Source organism: Somniosus microcephalus, chromosome 16 (genome assembly GCF_052327205.1).
Source record: "Somniosus microcephalus isolate GS21.2 chromosome 16, FLI_Smic_1.0, whole genome shotgun sequence".
Classification (NCBI taxonomy): Eukaryota; Metazoa; Chordata; class Chondrichthyes; order Squaliformes; family Somniosidae; genus Somniosus; species Somniosus microcephalus.
Genome location: NC_141002.1, coordinates 9,063,306 through 9,090,347, shown reverse-complemented (window position 1 = coordinate 9,090,347; position 27,042 = coordinate 9,063,306). Strand labels below are relative to the sequence as shown.

Genomic DNA, 27,042 nt, shown 5'->3' with positions numbered 1-27,042 from the left:
ACTTCACTCAAACACATTGCACCACACTCACTGACACACTTCACCCAAACACATTGCACCACACTCACTGACACAATTCACCCAAACACATTGCACCACACTCACTGACACACTTCACCCAAACACATTGCACCACACTCACTGACACACTTCACCCAAATACATTGCATCACACTCACTGACACACTTCACCCAAACACATTGCACCACACTCACTGACACACTTCACCCAAACACATTGCACCACACTCACTGACACACTTCACCCAAAGACATTGCACGACACTCACTGACACTCTTCACCCAAAAACATTGCACCACACTCACTGACACACTTCACCCAAACACATTGCACCACACTCACTGACACACTTCACCCAAAAACATTGCACCACACTCACTGACACACTTCACCCAAACACATGGCACCACACTCACTGACACACTTCACCCAAACACATTGCACCACACTCACTGACACACTTCACCCAAACACATTGCACCACACTCACTGACACACTTCACCCAAACATATTGCACCACACTCACTGACACACTTCACCCAAACACATTGCACCACACTCACTGACACACTTCACCCAAACACATTGCACCACACTCACTGACACACTTCACCCAAACACATTGCTCCACACTCACTGACACACTCCACCCAAACACATTGCACCACACTCACTGACACACTTCACCCAAACACATTGCACCACACTCACTGACACATTTCACCCAAAAACATTGCACCACACTCACTGACACACTTCACCCAAACACTTTGCACCACACTCACTGAAACATTCACCCAAACATATTGCACCACACTCACTGACACACTTCATCCAAACACATTGCACCACACTCACTGACACACTTCAACCAAACACATTGCACCACACTCACTGACACACTTCACCCAAACACCTTGCACCACACTCACTGACACACTTCACCCAAACACATTGCACCACACTCAATGACACACTTCACCCAAACGCATTCCACCACACTCACTGACAGACTTCAACCAAAAACATTGCACCACACTCACTGACACACTTCACCCAAACACATTGCACCACACTCACTGACACACTTCACCCAAACACATTGCCCGACACTCACTGACAGACTTCACCCAAACACATGGCACCACACTCACTGACACACTTCACCCAAACACATTGCGCCACACTCACTGACACACTTCACCCAAACACATTGCACCACACTCACTGACACACTTCACCCAAACACATTGCACAACACTCACTGACACACTTCACACAAACACATTGCACCACACTCACTGACACACTTCACCCAAACACATTACACCACACTCAATGACACACGTCACCCAAACACACTGCACCACACTCACTGACACACTTCACCCAAACACATTGCACCACATTCACTGACACACTTCACCCAAACACATTACACCACACTCACTGACACACTTCACCCAAACACACTGCACCACACTCACTGACACACTTCACCCAAACACACTGCACCACACTCACTGACACACTTCACCCAAACACAGTGCACCACACTCACTGACACACTCCACCCAAACACATTACACCACACTCACTGACACACTTCACCCAAACACACTGCACCACACTCACTGACACACTTCACCCAAACACATTACACCACACTCACTGACACACTTCACCCAAACACACTGCACCACACTCACTGACACACTTCACCCAAACACACTGCACCACACTCACTGACACACTTCACCCAAACACAGTGCACCACACTCACTGACACACTCCACCCAAACACATTACACCACACTCACTGACACACTTCACCCAAACACACTGCACCACACTCACTGACACACTCCACCCAAACACATTACACCACACTCACTGACACACTTCACCCAAACACATGACACCACACTCACTGACACACTTCACCCAAACACATTGCACCACACTCACTGACATACTTCACCCAAACACAGTGCACCACACTCACTGACACACTTCACCCAAACACATTGCACCACACTCACTGACACGCTTCACCCAAACACATTGCACCACACTCACTGACACACTTCACCCAAACACATTGCACCACACTCACTGACACACTTCACCCAAACACATTGCACCACACTCACTGACACACTTCACCCAAACACATTGCACCACACTCACTGACACACTTCACCCAAAAACACTGCACCACACTCACTGACACACTTCACCCAAACACATTGCACCACACTCACTGACACGCTTCACCCAAACACAATGCACAACACTCACTGACACACTTCACCCAAACACATTGCACCACACTCACTGACACACTTCACCCAAAGACATTGCACCACACTCACTGACACACTTCACCTAAACACATTGCACCTCACTCACTGACACACTTCACCCAAACACATTGCACCACACTCACTGACACACTTCACCCAAACACATTGCACCACACTCACTGACACGCTTCACCCAAACATATTGCACCACATTCACTGACACACTTCACCCAAACACATTGCACCACACTCACTGACACACTTCACCCAAACACACTGCACCACACTCACTGACACACTTCACCCAAACACACTGCACCACACTCACTGACACACTTCACCCAAACACATTGCACCACACTCACTGACACACTTCACCCAAACACATTGCACCACACTCACTGACACACTTCACCCAAACACATTGCACCACATTCACTGACACACTTCACCCAAACAGATTGCACCACACTCACTGACACACTTCACCCAAACACACTGCACCACACTCACTGACACACTTCACCCAAACACATTGCACCACACTCACTGACACACTTCACCCAAACACATTGCACCACACTCACTGACACACTTCACCCAAACACACTGCACCACACTCAATGACACACTTCACCCAAACACACTGCACCGCACTCGCTGACACACTTCACCCAAACACATTGCACCACACTCAATGACACAGTTCACCCAAGCACACTGCACCACACTCACTGACACACTTCACCCAAACACATTGTACCACCCTCACTGACACACTTCACCCAAACACATTGCACCACACTCACTGACACACTTCACCCAAACACATTGCACCACACTCACTGACACACTTCACCCAAACACATTGCACCACACTCACTGACACGCTTCACCCAAACACATTGCACCACACTCACTGACACACTTCACCCAAACACATTGCACCACACTCACTGACACACTTCACCCAAACACATTGCACCACACTCACTGACACACTTCACCCAAACACACTGCACCACACTCACTGACACACTTCACCCAAACACATTGCACCACACTCACTGACACACTTCACCCAAACACATTGCACCACACTCACTGACACACTTCACCCAAACACATTGCACCACACTCACTGACACACTTCACCCAAACACACTGCACCACACTCACTGACACACTTCACCCAAAGACATGGCACCACACTCACTGACACACTTCACCCAAATACAGTGCACCACACTCACTGACACACTTCACCCAAACACATTGCACCACACCCACTGACACACTTCACCCAAACACATTGCACCACACTCACTGACACACTTCACCCAAAGACATTGCACCACACTCACTGACACACTTCACCTAAACACATTGCACCACACTCACTGACACACTTCACCCAAACACATTGCACCACACTCACTGACACACTTCACCTAAACACATTGCACCACACTCAATGACACACTTCACCTAAACACATTGCACCACACTCACTGACACACTTCACCCAAACACATTGCACCACACTCACTGACACACTTCACCTAAACACATTGCACCACACTCACTGACACACTTCACCCAAACAGACTGCACCACACTCACTGACACACTTCACCCAAACACATTGCACCACACTCACTGACACACTTCACAAAAACACATTGCACCACACTCACTGACACACTTCACCCAAACACATTGCACCACACTTACTGACACACTTCACCCAAAGACATTGCACCACACTCACTGACACACTTCACCCAAACACATTGCACCACACTCACTGACACACTTCACTGAAACACACTGCACCACACTCAATGACACACTTCACCCAAACACATTGCACCACACTTACTGACACACTTCACCCAAAGACATTGCACCACACTCACTGACACACTTCACCTAAACACATTGCACCACACTCACTGACACACTTCATGCAAACACATTGCACCACACTCACTGACACACTTCACCCAAACATATTGCACCACACTCACTGACACACTTCACCCAAACACATTGCACCACACTCACTGACACACTTCACCCAAACACATGGCACCACACTCACTGACAAACTTCACCCAAACACATTGCACCACACTCACTGACACACTTCACCCAAAGACATTGCACAACACTCACTGACACACTTCACCCAAACGCATAGCACCACACTCACTGACACACTTTACCCAAACACGTTGCACCATACGCACTGACACACTTCACCCAAACACCTTGCACCACACTCACTGACACACTTCACCCAAACACATTGCACCACACTCACTGACACACTCATCAACCAAACACATTGCACCACACTCACTGACACACTTCACCCAAACACACTGCACCACACTCACTGACACACTTCACCCAAACACAGTGCACCACACTCACTGACACACTCCACCCAAACACATTCCACCACACTCACTGACACACTTCACCCAAACACACTGCACCACACTCACTGACACACTCCACCCAAACACATTACATCACACTCACTGACACACTTCACCCAAACACATTACACCACACTCACTGACACACTTCACCCAAACACCTTGCACCACACTCACTGACACACTTCACCCAAACACAGTGCACCACACTCACTGACACACTTCACCCAAACACAGTGCACCACACTCACTGACACACTTCACCCAAACACATTGCACCACACTCACTGACACACTTCACCCAAACACATTGCACCACACTCACTGACACACTTCACCCAAACACATTGCACCACACTCACTGACACACTTCACCCAAACACATTGCACCACACTCACTGACACACTTCACCCAAACACATTGCACCACACTCACTGACACACTTCACCCAAACACAGTGCACCACACTCACTGACACACTTCACCCAAACACATTGCACCACACTCACTGACACACTTCACCCAAACACATTGCACCACACTCACTGACACACTTCACCCAAACACATTGCACCACACTCACTGACACACTTCACCCAAACACATTGCACCACACTCACTGACACACTTCACCCAAAAACACTGCACCACACTCACTGACACACTTCACCCAAACACATTGCACCACACTCACTGACACACTTCACCCAAACACATTGCACCACACTCACTGACACACTTCACCCAAACACATTGCACCACACTCACTGACACACTTCACCCAAACATATTGCACCACATTCACTGACACACTTCACCCAAACACATTGCACCACACTCACTGACACACTTCACCCAAACACACTGCACCACACTCACTGACACACTTCACCCAAACACACTGCACCACACTCACTGACACACTTCACCCAAACACATTGCACCACACTCACTGACACACTTCACCCAAACACATTGCACCACACTCACTGACACACTTCACCCAAACACATTGCACCACACTCACTGACACACTTCACCCAAACACATTGCACCACACTCACTGACACACTTCACCCAAACACACTGCACCACACTCACTGACACACTTCACCCAAACACATTGCACCACACTCACTGACACACTTCACCCAAACACATTGCACCACACTCACTGACACACTTCACCCAAACACACTGCACCACACTCAATGACACACTTCACCCAAACACACTGCACCACACTCGCTGACACACATCACCCAAACACATTGCACCACACTCAATGACACACTTCAGCCAAGCACACTGCACCACACTCACTGACACACTTCACCCAAACACATTGTACCACCCTCACTGACACACTTCACCCAAACACATTGCACCACACTCACTGACACACTTCACCCAAACACATTGCACCACACTCACTGACACACTTCACCCAAACACATTGCACCACACTCACTGACACACTTCACCCAAACACACTGCACCACACTCACTGACACACTTCACCCAAACACATTGCACCACACTCACTGACACACTTCACCTAAACACATTGCACCACACTCACTGACACACTTCACCAAAACACATTGCACCACACTCACTGACACACTTCACCCAAACACATTGCACCACACTCACTGACACACTTCACCCAAACACATTGCACCACACTCAGACACACTTCACCCAAACACACTGCACCACACTCACTGACACACTTCACCCAAACACATTGCACCACACTCACTGACACACTTCACCCAAACACATTGCACCACACTCACTGACACACTTCACCCAAACACACTGCACCACACTCAATGACACACTTCACCCAAACACACTGCACCACACTCGCTGACACACTTCACCCAAACACATTGCACCACACTCAATGACACACTTCACCCAAACACATTGCACCACACTCACTGACACACTTCACCCAAACACATTGCACCACACTCACTGACACGCTTCACCCAAACACATTGCACCACACTCACTGACACACTTCACCCAAACACATTGCACCACACTCACTGACACACTTCACCCAAAGACATTGCACCACACTCACTGACACACTTCACCCAAATACAGTGCACCACACTCACTGACACACTTCACCCAAACACATTGCACCACACCCACTGACACACTTCACCCAAAAACATTGCACCACACTCACTGACACACTTCACCCAAAGACATTGCACGACACTCAATGACACACTTCACCTAAACACATTGCACCACACTCACTGACACACTTCACCCAAACACATTGCACCACACTCACTGACACACTTCACCTAAACACATTGCACCACACTCAATGACACACTTCACCCAAACACATTGCACCACACTCACTGACACACTTCACCCAAACACATTGCACCACACTCACTGACACACTTCACCCAAACACATTGCACCACACTCACTGACACACTTCACCCAAACACATTGCACCACACTCACTGACACACTTCACCCAAACACAGTGCACCACACTCACTGACACACTTCACCCAAACACATTGCACCACACTCACTGACACACTTCACCCAAACACATTGCACCACACTCACTGACACACTTCACCCAAACACACTGCACCACACTCACTGACACACTTCACCCAAACACATTGCACCACACTCACTGACACACTTCACCTAAACACATTGCACCACACTCACTGACACACTTCACCAAAACACATTGCACCACACTCACTGACACACTTCACCCAAACACATTGCACCACACTCACTGACACACTTCACCCAAACACATTGCACCACACTCAGACACACTTCACCCAAACACACTGCACCACACTCACTGACACACTTCACCCAAACACATTGCACCACACTCACTGACACACTTCACCCAAACACATTGCACCACACTCACTGACACACTTCACCCAAACACACTGCACCACACTCAATGACACACTTCACCCAAACACACTGCACCACACTCGCTGACACACTTCACCCAAACACATTGCACCACACTCAATGACACACTTCACCCAAGCACACTGCACCACACTCACTGACACACTTCACCCAAACACATTGTACCACCCTCACTGACACACTTCACCCAAACACATTGCACCACACTCACTGACACACTTCACCCAAACACATTGCACCACACTCACTGACACGCTTCACCCAAACACATTGCACCACACTCACTGACACACTTCACCCAAACACATTGCACCACACTCACTGACACACTTCACCCAAAGACATTGCACCACACTCACTGACACACTTCACCCAAATACAGTGCACCACACTCACTGACACACTTCACCCAAACACATTGCACCACACCCACTGACACACTTCACCCAAAAACATTGCACCACACTCACTGACACACTTCACCCAAAGACATTGCACGACACTCAATGACACACTTCACCTAAACACATTGCACCACACTCACTGACACACTTCACCCAAACACATTGCACCACACTCACTGACACACTTCACCTAAACACATTGCACCACACTCAATGACACACTTCACCCAAACACATTGCACCACACTCACTGACACACTTCACCGAAACACATTGCACCACACTCACTGACACACTTCACCCAAACACATTACACCACACTCACTGACACACTTCACCCAAACACATTGCACCACACTCACTGACACACTTCACCTAAACACATTGCACAACACTCACTGACACACTTCACCCAAACACATTGCAGCACACTCACTGACACACTTCACCCAAACACATTGCACCACACTCACTGACACACTTCACACAAACACATTGCACCACACTCACTGACACACTTCACCAAAACACATTGCACCACACTCACTGACACACTTCACTCAAACACACTGCACCACACTCACTCACACACTTCACCTAAACACATTGCACCACACTCACTGACACACTTCAACCAAACACATTGCACCACGCTCACTGACACACTTCACCAAAACACATTGCACCACACTCACTGACACACTTCACCCAAACACATTGCACCACACTCACTGACACACTTCACTGAAACACACTGCACCACACTCAATGACACACTTCACCCAAACACATTGCACCACACTTACTGACACACTTCACCCAAAGACATTGCACCACACTCACTGACAGACTTCACCTAAACACATTGCACCACACTCACTGACACACTTCATGCAAACACATTGCACCACACTCACTGACACACTTCACCCAAACATATTGCACCACACTCACTGACACACTTCACCCAAACACATTGCACCACACTCACTGACACACTTCATGCAAACACATTGCACCACACTCACTGACACACTTCACCCAAACATATTGCACCACACTCACTGACACACTTCACCCAAACACATTGCACCACACTCACTGACACACTTCACCCAAACACATGGCACCACACTCACTGACACACTTCACCCAAACACATTGCACCACACTCACTGACACACTTCACCCAAATACATTGCACAACACTCACTGACACACTTCACCCAAACGCATAGCACCACACTCACTGACACACTTTACCCAAACACGTTGCACCATACGCACTGACACACTTCACCCAAACACCTTGCACCACACTCACTGACACACTTCACCCAAACACATTGCACCACACTCACTGACACACTCATCAACCAAACACATTGCACCACACTCACTGACACACTTCACCCAAACACATTGCACCACACTCACTGACACACTTCATCCAAACACATTGCACCACACTCACTGACACACTTCACCCAAACACACTGCATCACACTCACTGACACATTTCACCCAAACACATTGCACCACACTCACTGACACACTTCACCCAAAAACATTGCACCACACTCACTGACACACTGCACCCAAACACATTGCACCACTCACTCACACACTTCACCCAAACGCATTGCAGCACACTCACTGACACACTTCACCCAAAGACACTGCATCACACTCACTGACACATTTCACCCAAACACACTGCACCACACTCACTGACACACTTCACCCAAACACATTGCACCACACTCACTGACACACTTCACCGAAACACATTGCACCACACTCACTGACACACTTCACCCAAACACATTGCACCACACTCACTGACACACTTCACCCAAACACATGGCACCACACTCACTTACCCACTTCACCCAAACACATTGCACCACACTCACTGACACACTTCACCCAAACACATTACACCACACTCACTGACACACTTCACTCAAACACACTGCACCACACTCACTGACACACTTCACCCAAAAACATTGCACCACACTCACTGACACACTTCACCCCAACACACTGCACCACACTCACTGACACACTTCACCCAAACACATTGCACCACACTCACTGACACACTTCACCCAAACACACTGCACCACACTCACTGACACACTTCACCCAAACACATTGCACCACACTCACTGACACACTTCACCCAAACACATTGCACCACACTCACTGACACACTTCACCCAAACACATTGCACCAAACCCACTGACACACTTCACCCAAAAACATTGCACCACACTCACTGACACGCTTCACCCAAACACGTTGCACCACACTCACTGACACACTTCACCCAAACACATTGCACCACACTCACTGACACACTTCACCCAAACACACTGCACCACACTCACTGACACACACCACCCAAACACACTGCACCACACTCACTCACACACTTCACCCAAACGCAATGCACCACACTCACTGACACACTTCACCCAAACACATTGCACCACACTCACTCACACACTTCACCCAAACGCGTTGCACCACACTCACTGACACACTTCACCCAAACACATTGCACCACACTCACTCACACACTTCACCCAAACGCGTTGCACCACACTCACTCACACACTTCACCCAAACACATTGCACCACACTGACTGACACACTTCACCCAAACACATTGCACCACACTCACTGACACACTTCACCCAAAGACATTGCACCACACTCACTGACACACTTCACCCAAACACATTGCACCACATTCACTGACACACTTCACCCAAACACAGTGCACCACACTCACTGACACACTTCACCCAAAGACATTGCACCACACTCACTGACACACTTCACCCAAACACATTGCACCACACTCACTGACACACTTCACCCAAACACACTGCACCACACTCACTGACACACTTCACCCAAACACATTGCACCACGCTCACTGACACACTTCACCCAAACACATTGCACCACACTCACTGACACACTTCACCCAAACACACTGCACCACACTCACTGACACACTTCACCCAAACACATTGCAACACACTCACTGACACACTTCACCCAAACACACTGCACCACACTCAGACACACTTCACCCAAACACAGTGCACCACACTCACTGACACACTTCACCCAAAGACATTGCACCACACTCACTGACACACTTCACCCAAACACATTGCACCACGCTCACTGACACACTTCACCCAAACACATTGCACCACACTCACTGACACACTTCATCCAAACACATTGCACCACACTCACTGACACACGTCACCCAAACACATTGCACCACACTCACTGACACACTTCACCCAAACACATGGCACCACACTCACTGACACACTTCACCCAAAGACATTGCACAACACTCACTGCCACACTTCACCCAAACACATTGCACCACACTCACTGACACACTTCAACCAAACACATTACACCACACTCACTGACACACTTCACCCAAACACACTGCACCACACTCACTGACGCACTTCACCCAAACACATTGCACCACATTCACTGACACACTTCACACAAACACATTACACCACACTCACTGACACACTTCACCCAAACACACTGCACCACACTCACTGACACACTTCACCCAAACACAGTGCACCACACTCACTGACACACTTCACCCAAAAACATTGCACCACACTCACTGACACACTTCACCGAAACACATTGCACCACTCACTCACACACTTCACCCAAACACATTTCACCACACTCACTGACACACTTCACTCAAACACACTGCACCACACTCACTGACACACTTCACCCAAACACATTACACCACACTCACTGACACACCTCACTCAAACACACTGCACCACACTCACTGACACACTTCACCCAAAAACATTGCACCACACTCACTGACACACTTCACCCAAACACATTACACCACACTCACTGACACACTTCACCCAAACACATTGCACCACACTCACTGACACACTTCACCCAAACACACTGCACCACACTCACTGACACACTTCACCCAAATACTGTGCACCACACTCACTGACACACTTCACCCAAACACATTGCACCATACTCACTGACACACTTCACCCAAACACATTGCACCACACTCACTGACACACTTCACCCAAACACATTGCACCACACTCACTGACACACTTCACCCAAACACATTGCACCACACCCACTGACACACTTCACCCAAAAACATTGCACCACACTCACTGACACGCTTCACCCAAACACGTTGCACCACACTCACTGACACACTTCACCCAAACACATTGCACCACACTCACTGACACACTTCACCCAAACACACTGCACCACACTCACTGACACACACCACCCAAACACACTGCACCACACTCACTCACACACTTCACCCAAACGCAATGCACCACACTCATTGACACACTTCACCCAAACACATTGCACCACACTCACTCACACACTTTACCCAAACGCGTTGCACCACACTCACTGACACACTTCACCCAAACACATTGCACCACACTGACTGACACACTTCACCCAAACACATTGCAGCACACTCACTGACACCCTTCACCCAAACACATTGCACCACACTCACTGACACACTTCACCCAAACACATTGCACCACACTCACTGACACACTTCACCCAAAAACATTGCACCTCACTCACTGACACACTTCACCCAAACACGTTGCACCACACTCACTGACACACTTCACCCAAAAACATTGCACCACACTCACTGACACGCTTCACCCAAACGCACTGCACCACACTCACTGACACACTTCACCCAAACACATTGCACCACACTCACTGACACACTTCACCCAAAAACATTGCACCACACTCCCTGACACGCTTCACCCAAACACATTGCACCACACTCACTGACACACTTCACCCAAAAACATTGCACCACACTCACTGACACACTTCACCCAAACACATTGCACCAGTCACTGACATGCTTCACCCAAACACATTGCACCACACTCACTGACACACTTCACCCAAACACAGTGCACCACACTCACTGACACACTTCACCCAAACACAGTGCACCACACTCACTGACACACTTCACCCAAACACATTGCACCACACACACTGACACACACCACCCAAACACACTGCACCACACTCACTCACACACTTCACCCAAACGCAATGCACCACACTCACTGACACACTTCACACAAACACAGTGCACCACACTCACTGACACACTTCACCCAAACGCGTTGCACCACACTCACTGACACACTTCACCCAAACACATTGCACCACACTGACTGACACACTTCACCCAAACGCATTGCAGCACACTCACTGACACACTTCACCCAAAGACATTGCACCACACTCACTGACACACTTCATCCAAACACATTGCACCACACTCCCTGACACACTTCACCCAAACACATGGCACCACACTCACTGACACACTTCACCCAAACACAGTGCACCACACTCACTGACACACTTCACCCAAAGACATTGCACCACACTCACTGACACACTTCACCCAAACACATTGCACCACACTCACTGACACACTTCATCCAAACACATTGCACCACACTCACTGACACACTTCACCGAAACACATTGCACCACACTCACTGACACACTTCACCCAAACACATGGCACCACACTCACTGACGCACTTCACCCAAAGACATTGCACAACACTCACTGCCACACTTCACCCAAACACATTGCACCACACTCACTGACACACTTCACCCAAACACATTACACCACACTCACTGACACACTTCACCCAAACACACTGCACCACACTCACTGACACACTTCACCCAAACACATTGCACCACATTCACTGACACACTTCACCCAAACACATTACACCACACTCACTGACACACACCACCCAAACACACTGCACCACACTCACTCACACACTTCACCCAAACGCAATGCACCACACTCACTGACACACTTCACACAAACACAGTGCACCACACTCACTGACACACTTCACCCAAACGCGTTGCACCACACTCACTGACACACTTCACCCAAACACATTGCACCACACTGACTGACACACTTCACCCAAACGCATTGCAGCACACTCACTGACACACTTCACCCAAAGACATTGCACCACACTCACTGACACACTTCATCCAAACACATTGCACCACACTCCCTGACACACTTCACCCAAACACATGGCACCACACTCACTGACACACTTCACCCAAACACAGTGCACCACACTCACTGACACACTTCACCCAAAGACATTGCACCACACTCACTGACACACTTCACCCAAACACATTGCACCACACTCACTGACACACTTCATCCAAACACATTGCACCACACTCACTGACACACTTCACCCAAACACATTGCACCACACTCAGTGACACACTTCACCCAAACACATGGCACCACACTCACTGACACACTTCACCCAAAGACATTGCACAACACTCAATGCCACACTTCACCCAAACACATTGCACCACACTCACTGACACACTTCACCCAAACACATTGCACCACACTCACTGACACACTTCACCCAAACACATTACACCACACTCACTGACACACTTCACCCAAACACACTGCACCACACTCACTGACACACTTCACCCAAACACATTGCACCACATTCACTGACACACTTCACCCAAACACATTACACCACACTCACTGACACACTTCACCCAAACACACTGCACCACACTCACTGACACACTTCACCCAAACACAGTGCACCACACTCACTGGCACACTTCACCCAAAAACATTGCACCACACTCACTGACACACTTCACCCAAACACATTGCACCACTCACTCACACACTTCACCCAAACACATTTCACCACACTCACTGACACACTTCACTCAAACACAGTGCACCACACTCACTGATACACTTCACCGAAACACATTGCACCACACTCACTGACACACTTCACCCAAACACATTGCACCACACTCACTGACACACTTCACCCAAACACATGGCACCACACTCACTGACACACTTCACCCAAACACATTGCACCACACTCACTAACACACTTCACCCAAACACATTGCACCACACTCACTGACATACATCAACCAAACACATTGCACCACACTCACTGACACACTTCACCCAAACACATTACACCACACTCACTGACACACTTGACCCAAACACATTGCACCACACTCACTGACCCACTTCACCCAAACACGTTGCACCACACTCACTGACACACTTCACCCAAACACATTGCACCACACTCACTAACACACTTCACCCAAACACATTGCACCACACTCACTGACATACATCAACCAAACACATTGCACCACACTCACTGACACACTTCACCCAAACACATTGCACCACACTCACTGACACACTTCACCCAAACACATTACACCACACTCACTGACACACTTCACTCAAACACAGTGCACCTCACTCACTGACACACTTCACCCAAAAACATTGCACCACACTCACTGACACACTTCACCCAAACACATTACACCACACTCACTGACACACTTCACCCAAACACATTGCACCACACTCACTGACACTCTTCACCCAAACACATTGCACCACACTCACTGACACACTTCACCCAAACACACTGCACCACACTCACTGACGCACTTCACCCAAATACTGTGCACCACACTCACTGACACACTTCACCCAAACACATTGCACCACACTCACTGACACACTTCACCCAAATACACTGCACCACACTCACTGACACACTTCACCCAAACACACTGCACCACACTCACTGACACACTTCACCCAAACACATTGCACCACACTCACTGACACACTTCACCCAAACACAGTGCACCACACTCACTGACACACTTCACCCAAACACATTGCACCACACTCACTGACACACTTCACCCAAACACATTGCACCACACTCACTGACACACTTCACCCAAACACATTGCACCACACCCACTGACACACTTCACACAAAAACATTGCACCACACTCACTGACACGCTTCACCCAAACACGTTGCACCACACTCACTGACACACTTCACCCAAACACATTGCACCACACTCACTGACACACTTCACCCAAACACACTGCACCACACTCACTGACACACACCACCCAAGCACACTGCACCACACTCACTCACACACTTCACCCAAACGCAATGCACCACACTCACTGACACACTTCACCCAAACACATTGCACCACACTCACTCACACACTTCACCCAAACGCATTGCACCACACTCACTGACACACTTCACCCAAACACATTGCACCACACTGACTGACACACTTCACCCAAACGCATTGCAGCACACTCACTGACACACTTCACCCAAAGACATTGCACCACACTCACTGACACACTTCATCCAAACACATTGCACCACACTCCCTGACACACTTCACCCAAACACATGGCACCACACTCACTGACACACTTCACCCAAACACAGTGCACCACACTCACTGACACACTTCACCCAAAGACATTGCACCACACTCACTGACACACTTCACCCAAACACATTGCACCACACTCACTGACACACTTCATCCAAACACATTGCACCACACTCACTGACACACTTCACCCAAACACATTGCACCACACTCACTGACACACTTCACCCAAACACATGGCACCACACTCACTGACTCACTTCACCCAAAGACATTGCACAACATTCACTGCCACACTTCACCCAAACACATTGCACCACACTCACTGACACACTTCACCCAAACACAGTGCACCACACTCACTGACACACTTCACCCAAACATATTGCACCACTCACTCACACACTTCACCCAAACACATTTCACCACACTCACTGACACACTTCACCCAAACACACTGCACCACACTCACTGACACACTTCACCCAAACACACTGCACCACACTCACTGACACACTTCACCCAAACACACTGCACCACACTCACTGACACACTTCACCCAAACACATTGCACCACACTCACTGACACACTTCACCCAAACACACTGCACCACACTCACTGACACACTTCACCCAAACACATTGCACCACACTCACTGACACACTTCACCCAAACACATTGCACCACACTCACTGACACACTTCACCCAAACACATTGCACCACACTCACTGACACACTTCACCCAAACACACTGCACCACACTCACTGACACACTTCACCCAAACACAGTGCACCACACTCACTGACACACTTCACCCAAAAACATTGCACCACACTCACTGACACACTTCACCCAAACACATTGCACCACACTCAGTGACACACTTCACCCAAACACATTGCACCACACTCACTGACACACTTCACCCAAACACATTGCACCACACTCACTGACACACTTCACCCAAACACATTGCACGACACTCACTGACACACTTCACGCAAACACATTGCACCACACTCACTGACACACTTCACCCAAACACATTGCACCACACTCACTGACACACTTCACGCAAACACATTGCACCACACTCACTGACACACTTCACCCAAACACATTGCACCACACTCACTGACACACTTCACCCAAACACATTGCACCACACTCACTGACACACTTCACCCAAACACATTGCACCACACTCACTGACACACTTCACCCAAACACATTGCACCACACTCACTGACACACTTCACCCAAACACATTGCACCACACTCACTGACACACCTCACCCAAACACATTGCACCACACTCACTGACACACCTCACCCAAACACATTGCACCACACTCACTGACACACTTCACCCAAACACTTTGCACCACACTCACTGACACACTTCACCCAAACACATTGCACCACACTCACTGACACACTTCACCCAAACACATGGCACCACACTCACTGACACACTTCACCCAAAAACATTGCACCACACTCACTGACACACTTCACCCAAACACATTGCACCACACTCACTGACACATTTCACCCAAACACATTGCACCACACTCACTGACACACTTCACCCAAACACATTGCACCACACTCACTGTCACACATCACCCAAACACATTGCACCACACTCACTGACACACTTCACCCAAACACATTGCACCACACTCACTGACACACTTCACCCAAACACATGGCACCACACTCGCTGACACACTTCACCCAAACACATTGCACTACACTCACTGACACACATCACCCAAACACAGTGCACCACACTCACTGACACACTTCACCCAAACACACTGCACCACACTCACTGACACACTTCACCCAAACACACTGCACCACACTCACTGACACACTTCACCCAAACACATAGCACCACACTCACTGACACACTTCACCCAAACACATTGCACCACACTCACTGACACACTTCACCCAAACACATTGCCCCACACTCACTGACAGACTTCACCCAAACACATTGCACCACACTCACTGACACACTTCACCCAAACACACTGCACCACACTCACTGACACACTTCACCCAAACACATTGCACCACACTCACTGACACACTTCACCCAAACACATTACACCACACTCACTGACACACTTCACCCAAACACATTGCACCACACTCACTGACACACTTCACCCAAACACATGGCACCACACTCACTGACACACTTCACCCAAAAACATTGCACCACACTCACTGACACACTTCACCCAAACACATTGCACCACACTCACTGACACATTTCACCCAAACACATTGCACCACACTCACTGACACACTTCACCCAAACACATTGCACCACACTCACTGTCACACATCACCCAAACACATTGCACCACACTCACTGACACACTTCACCCAAACACATTGCACCACACTCACTGACACACTTCACCCAAACACATGGCACCACACTCGCTGACACACTTCACCCAAACACATTGCACTACACTCACTGACACACATCACCCAAACACAGTGCACCACACTCACTGACACACTTCACCCAAACACACTGCACCACACTCACTGACACACTTCACCCAAACACACTGCACCACACTCACTGACACACTTCACCCAAACACATAGCACCACACTCACTGACACACTTCACCCAAACACATTGCACCACACTCACTGACACACTTCACCCAAACACATTGCCCCACACTCACTGACAGACTTCACCCAAACACATTGCACCACACTCACTGACACACTTCACCCAAACACACTGCACCACACTCACTGACACACTTCACCCAAACACATTGCACCACACTCACTGACACACTTCACCCAAACACATTACACCACACTCACTGACACACTTCACCCAAACACATTGCACCACACTCACTGACACACTTCACCCAAACACACTGCACCACACTCACTGACACACTTCACCCAAACACATTGCACCACACTCACTGACACACTTCACCCAAACACACTGCACCACACTCACTGACACACTTCACCCAAACACATTGCACCACACTCACTGACACACTTCACCCAAACACATTGCACCACACTCACTGACACACTTCACCCAAACACATTGCACCACACTCACTGACACACTTCACCCAAACACACTGCACCACACTCACTGACACACTTCACCCAAACACAGTGCACCACACTCACTGACACACTTCACCCAAAAACATTGCACCACACTCACTGACACACTTCACCCAAACACATTGCACCACACTCAGTGACACACTTCACCCAAACACATTGCACCACACTCACTGACACACTTCACCCAAACACATTGCACCACACTCACTGACACACTTCACCCAAACACATTGCACGACACTCACTGACACACTTCACGCAAACACATTGCACCACACTCACTGACACACTTCACCCAAACACATTGCACCACACTCACTGACACACTTCACCCAAACACATTGCACCACACTCACTGACACACTTCACCCAAACACATTGCACCACACTCACTGACACACTTCACCCAAACACATTGCACCACACTCACTGACACACTTCACACAAACACATTGCACCACACTCACTGACACACTTCACCCAAACACATTGCACCACACTCACTGACACACCTCACCCAAACACATTGCACCACACTCACTGACACACCTCACCCAAACACATTGCACCACACTCACTGACACACTTCACCCAAACACACTGCAGCACACTCACTGACACACTTCACCCAAACACATTGCACCACACTCACTGACACACTTCACCCAAACACACTGCACCACACTCACTGACACACCTCACCCAAACACATTGCACCACACTCACTGACACACTTCACCCAAACACTTTGCACCACACTCACTGACACACTTCACCCAAACACATTGCACCACACTCACTGACACACTTCACCCAAACACATGGCACCACACTCACTGACACACTTCACCCAAAAACATTGCACCACACTCACTGACACACTTCACCCAAACACATTGCACCACACTCACTGACACATTTCACCCAAACACATTGCACCACACTCACTGACACACTTCACCCAAACACATTGCACCACACTCACTGTCACACATCACCCAAACACATTGCACCACACTCACTGACACACTTCACCCAAACACATTGCACCACACTCACTGACACACTTCACCCAAACACATGGCACCACACTCGCTGACACACTTCACCCAAACACATTGCACTACATTCACTGACACACATCACCCAAACACAGTGCACCACACTCACTGACACACTTCACCCAAACACACTGCACCACACTCACTGACACACTTCACCCAAACACACTGCACCACACTCACTGACACACTTCACCCAAACACATAGCACCACACTCACTGACACACTTCACCCAAACACATCGCACCACACTCACTGACACACTTCACCCAAACACATTGCCCCACACTCACTGACAGACTTCACCCAAACACATTGCACCACACTCACTGACACACTTCACCCAAACACACTGCACCACACTCACTGACACACTTCACCCAAACACATTGCACCACACTCACTGACACACTTCACCCAAACACATTACACCACACTCACTGACACACTTCACCCAAACACATTGCACCACACTCACTGACACATTTCACCCAAACACATTGCACCACACTCACTGACACACTTCACCCAAACACATTGCACCACACTCACTGTCACACATCACCCAAACACATTGCACCACACTCACTGACACACTTCACCCAAACACATTGCACCACACTCACTGACACACTTCACCCAAACACATGGCACCACACTCGCTGACACACTTCACCCAAACACATTGCACCACACTCACTGTCACACATCACCCAAACACATTGCACCACACTCACTGACACACTTCACCCAAACACATTGCACCACACTCACTGACACACTTCACCCAAACACATGGCACCACACTCGCTGACACACTTCACCCAAACACATTGCACTACACTCACTGACACACATCACCCAAACACAGTGCACCACACTCACTGACACACTTCACCCAAACACACTGCACCACACTCACTGACACACTTCACCCAAACACATAGCACCACACTCACTGACACACTTCACCCAAACACATTGCACCACACTCACTGAAACACTTCACCCAAACACATTGCCCCACACTCACTGACAGACTTCACCCAAACACATTGCACCACACTCACTGACACACTTCACCCAAACACACTGCACCACACTCACTGACACACTTCACCCAAACACATTGCACCACACTCACTGACACACTTCACCCAAAAACATTGCACCACACTCACTGACACGCTTCACCCAAACACGTTGCACCACACTCACTGACACACTTCACCCAAACACAGTGCACCACACTCACTGACACACTTCACCCAAACACATTGCACCACACTCACTGACACACTTCACCCAAACACATTGCACCACACTCACTGACACACTTCACCCAAACACATTGCACCACACTCACTGACACACTTCACCCAAACACATTGCACCACACTCACTGACACACTTCACCCAAACACATTACACCACACTCACTGACACACTTCACCCAAACACACTGCACCACACTCACTGACACACTTCACCCAAACACATTGCACCACACTCACTCACACACTTCACCCAAACGCATTGCACCACACTCACTGACACACTTCACCCAAAGACATTGCACCACACTCACTGACACATTTCACCCAAACACATTGCACCACACTCACTGACACACTTCACCCAAACACATTACACCACACTCACTGGCACACTTCACCCAAACACATTGCCCCACACTCACTGACACATTTCACCCAAACACATTGCACCACACTCACTGACACACTTCACCCAAACACATTTCACCACACTCACTGACACACTTCACCCAAACACATTGCACCACACTCACTGACACACTTCACCCAAACACACTGCACCACACTCACTGGCACACTTCACCCAAACACACTGCACCACACTCACTGACACACTTCACCCAAACACATTGCACCACACTCACTGACACACTTCACCCAAACACATTGCACCATACTCACTGACACATTTCACCCAAACACATGGCACCACACTCACTGACGCACTTCACCCAAACACATTGCACCACACTCACTGACACACTTCACCCAAAGACATTGCACCACACTCACTGACACACTTCAACAAAACACATTGCACCACACTCACTGACACACTTCACCCAAACACATTGCACCACACTCACTGACACACTTCACCCAAACACATTGCACCACACTCACTGACACACTTCACCCAAACACATTGCACCACACTCACTGACACACTTCACCCAAACACATTGCACCACACTCACTGACACATTTCACCCAAACACACTGCAGCACACTCACTGACAAACTTCACCCAAACACATTGCACCACACTCACTGACACACTTCACCCAAACACATTGCACCACACTCACTGACACACTTCACCCGAACACATTGCACCACACTCACTGACACACTTCACCCAAACACATTACACCACACTCACTGACACACTTCACCCAAACACATTGCACCACACTCACTGACACACTTCACCCAAACACATTGCACCACACTCACTGACACACTTCACCCAAACACACTGCACCACACTCACTGACACACTTCACCCAAACACATTGCATCACATTCACTGACACACTTCACCCAAACACATTACACCACACTCACTGACACACTTCACCCAAACACACTGCACCACACTCACTGACACACTTCACCCAAACACAGTGCACCACACTCACTGACACACTTCACCCAAACACATTGCATCACACTCACTGACACACGTCACCCAAACACACTGTACCACACTCACTGACACACTTCACCCAAACACATTGCACCACACTCACTGACACACTTCACCCAAACACACTGCACCACACTCACTGACACACTTCACCCAAACACATTGCATCACACTCACTGACACACGTCACCCAAACACACTGTACCACACTCACTGACACACTTCACCCAAACACATTGCACCACACTCACTGACACACTTCACCCAAACACATTGCACCACACTCACTGACACACTTCACCCAAACACATTGCACCACACTCACTGGCACACTTCACCGAAACACATTGCACCACACTCACTGACACGCTTCACCCAAACACACTGCACCACACTCACTGACACACTTCACCCAAACACATTGCACCACACTCATTGACACACTTCACCCAAACACATTGCACCACACTCACTGACACACTTCACCCAAACACATTACACCACACTCACTGACACACTTCACCCAAACACACTGCACCACACTCACTGACACACTTCACCCAAACACATTACACCACACTCACTGGCACACTTCACCCAAACACACTGCACCGCACTCACTGACACACTTCACCCAAATTCAGTGCACCACACTCACTGACACACTTCACCCAAACACATTGCACCATACTCACTGACACTCTTCAGCCAAACACATGGCACCACACTCACTGACACACTTCACCCAAACACATTGCACCACACTCACTGACACACTTCACCCAAAGACATTGCACCTCACTCACTGACACACTTCAACAAAACACATTGCACCACACACACTGACACACTTCACCCAAACACATTGCACCACACTCACTGACACACTTCACCCAAACACATTGCACCACACTCACTGACACACTTTACCCAAACACATTGCACCACACTCACTGTCACACTTCACCCAAACACATTGCACCACACTCACTGACACACTTCACCCAAACACACTGCAGCACACTCACTGACGAACTTCACCCAAACACATTGCACCACACTCACTGACACACTTCACCCGAACACATTGCACCATACTCACTAACACACATCACCCAAACACACTGCACCACACTCACTGACACACTTCACCCAAAAACATTGCACCACACTCACTGACACACTTCACCCAAACACTTTGCACCACACTCACTGACACACTTCACCCAAACACATTGCACCACACTCACTGACACACTTCACCCAAACGCATAGCAACACACTCACTGACACACTTCACCCAAACACATTGCACCACACTCACTGACACACTTCACCAAAACACATTGCACCACACTCACTGACACACTTCACCCAAACACATTGCACCACACTCACTGACACACTTCACCCAAACACATTGCACAACACTCACTGACACACTTCACCCAAATACATTGCACCACACTCACTGACACACTTCATCCAAACACATTGTACCACACTCACTGACACACTTCACCCAAACACATTGCACCACACTCACTGACACACTTCACCCAAACACATTGCACCACACTCACTGACACACTTCACCCAAATACATTGCACCACACTCACTGACACACTTCACCCAAACACATGGCACCACACTCACTGACACACTTCACCCAAACAGATCGCACCAAATTCACTGAAACACTTCACCCAAACACACTGCACCACTCTCACTGACACACTTCACCCAAACGCATTGCACCACACTCACTAACACACTTCACCCAAACACATTGCACCACATTCACTGACACACTTCCCCCAAACACATTACACCACACTCACTGACACACTTCACCCAAACACACTGCACCACAGTCACTGACACACTTCACCCAAACACATTACACCACACTCACTGACACGCTTCACCCAAACACACTGCACCACACTCACTGACACACTTCACCCAAACACATTGCACCACAGTCACTGACACACTTCACCCAAACACACTGCACCACACTCACTGACACACTTCAACCAAACACATTGCAACACACTCACTGACACACTTCACCCAAACACATTACACCACACTCACTGACACACTTCACTGAAACACACTGCACCACACTCACTGACACACTTCACCCAAATACAGTTCACCACACTCACTGACACACTTCACCCAAACACATTGCACCATACTCACTGACACACTTCACCCAAACACATGGCACCACACTCACTGACACACTTCACCCAAACACATTGCACCACACTCACTGATACACTTCACCCAAAGACATTGCACCACACTCACTGACACACTTCACCCAAACACATTGCACCACACTCACTGACACATTTCACCCAAACACATTGCACCACACTCACTGACACATTTCACCCAAACACACTGCAGCACACTCACTGACAAACTTCACCCAAACACATTGCACCACACTCACTGACACACTTCACCCAAACACATTGCACCACACTCACTGACACACTTCACCCGAACACATTGCACCATACTCACTGACACACTTCACCCAAACACATTACACCACACTCACTGACACACTTCACCCAAACACATTGCACCACACTCACTGACACACTTCACCCAAAGACATTGCACCACACTCACTGACACACTTCATCCAAACACATTGCACCACACTCCCTGACACACTTCACCCAAACACATGGCACCACACTCACTGACACACTTCACCCAAACACAGTGCACCACACTCACTGACACACTTCACCCAAAGACATTGCACCACACTCACTGACACACTTCACCCAAACACATTGCACCACACTCACTGACACACTTCATCCAAACACATTGCACCACACTCACTGACACACTTCACCCAAACACATTGCACCACACTCACTGACACACTTCACCCAAACACACTGCACCACACTCACTGACACACTTCACCCAAACACATTGCACCACATTCACTGACACACTTCACCCAAACACATTACACCACACTCACTGACACACTTCACCCAAACACACTGCACCACACTCACTGACACACTTCACCCAAACACAGTGCACCACACTCACTGACACACTTCACCCAAACATATTGCACCACTCACTCACACACTTCACCCAAACACATTTCACCACACTCACTGACACACTTCACTCAAACACACTGCACCACACTCACTGACACACTTCACCCAAACACAGTGCACCACACTCACTGACACGCTTCACCCAAAAACATTGCACCACACTCACTGACACACTTCACCCAAACACATTGCACCACACTCACTGACACACTTCACCCAAACACACTGCACCACACTCACTGACACACTTCACCCAAACACATTGCACCACACTCACTGACACACTTCACCCAAACACACTGCACCACACTCACTGACACACTTCACCCAAACACATTGCACCACACTCACTGACACACTTCACCCAAACACATTGCACCACACTCACTGACAAACTTCACCCA

The 27,042-nt window shown here is 48.8% G+C and overlaps 1 protein-coding gene across 1 annotated transcript in view; it reads right to left on the bottom strand.

The window, feature by feature from the left end:
- Positions 1-27,042, bottom strand: part of tmem178bb (transmembrane protein 178Bb) — a 928,396-nt gene that overhangs the window by 719,429 nt on the left and 181,925 nt on the right. The window lies entirely within an intron of this gene.